Genomic DNA, 1,262 nt, shown 5'->3' on the forward strand with positions numbered 1-1,262 from the left:
AAAACACCCAGTTATTGACCACTTCCTGTTCCTAACCACCCACGGAATCTCCGTAGACAATCCCTCCATGGCGTCCACCTTTTCTGCAACCGTAGAAAACAGAGATAGTGTATCTCTGATCAACAGTGCCACACCCCCACCTCTTTTGTCTCCCTCCCTGTCCTTTCTGAAACATCTAAAACCCAGCACTTGAAGTTACCATTCCTGTCCCTGAGCCATCCAAGTCTCTGTAACGGCCACCATATCACATCTCCAAGTACTGATCTACGCTCTAAACTCATCCACTTTGTTCACAACACTCCCCAGTAGCCTTAGCAAACCTCCCCACCAGGATATTGGTCCCCCTGGGATTCAAGTGCAACCTGTCCTTTTTGTACAGGTCAGACCTGCCCCAAAATAGGCCCCAATGATCCAGAAATCTGAATCTCTGCCCCCTGCTCCAATTCCTCAGCCATGCATTTATCCTCCACCTCATTCTATTCCTATTCTCACTGTCACGTGGCACAGGCAGTAATCCCAAGATTACTAGCTTTGCGGTCCTGCTTCTCAACTTCCTTCTTAACTCCCTGTAGTCTTTTTTCAGGACCCCCTTTCCTACCTATGTCATTGGTACCAATATAGACCACGACCTCTGGCTGTTCTCCCTCAGGATATTTTGGACACAATCCGTAACATCCCAGACCCTGACACCTGGGAGGCAAACTACCATCTGAGTTTCTTTCCTGCATCCATGGAATTGACTGTCTGACCCCGTTTCAAGGAATTATGGAACTGTAGCCCCAGGTAGGTTACATGGTTGACACAACTTTATGTACCGAAGGGCCTGTAATGTGCTGTAAATTTCTATGTTCTATCATGCAGTAAGCTTTGATAACCTTCTTTGCCATCCACTACATCCCCAATCTCTAATGCTATCTACAAGTTTGTTGATCTATTTTAGTATCCATTTTAGTATTTTCTGTTTCTTAACATGCCTTCTTGTTCTTAATAAACTTAACATTTTTGATCCAGTCTTTCATTAACTTTTATCAAAATTAAATGTTTCATTCAGGGAAGAGATGTTAGTAGGTTTCAGATTTTAGTTATTGTTTTGATTCCATCTTGATTCATGACTTCCCTTCATTGCATTTGACTGCAATCTCAAACTTTTAACAGTTTGAAACTTAAATTCCAAAAGGCTGTCCTGCAGACCAAATTTATGTTTTTATTCCTCATTCTCCACTAGCACATATTTAAATTTTTACACAAACTCCACCGGCTTG

Source organism: Hypanus sabinus, chromosome 18 (assembly GCF_030144855.1).
Source record: "Hypanus sabinus isolate sHypSab1 chromosome 18, sHypSab1.hap1, whole genome shotgun sequence".
In the NCBI taxonomy this organism is placed as follows: domain Eukaryota; kingdom Metazoa; phylum Chordata; class Chondrichthyes; order Myliobatiformes; family Dasyatidae; genus Hypanus; species Hypanus sabinus.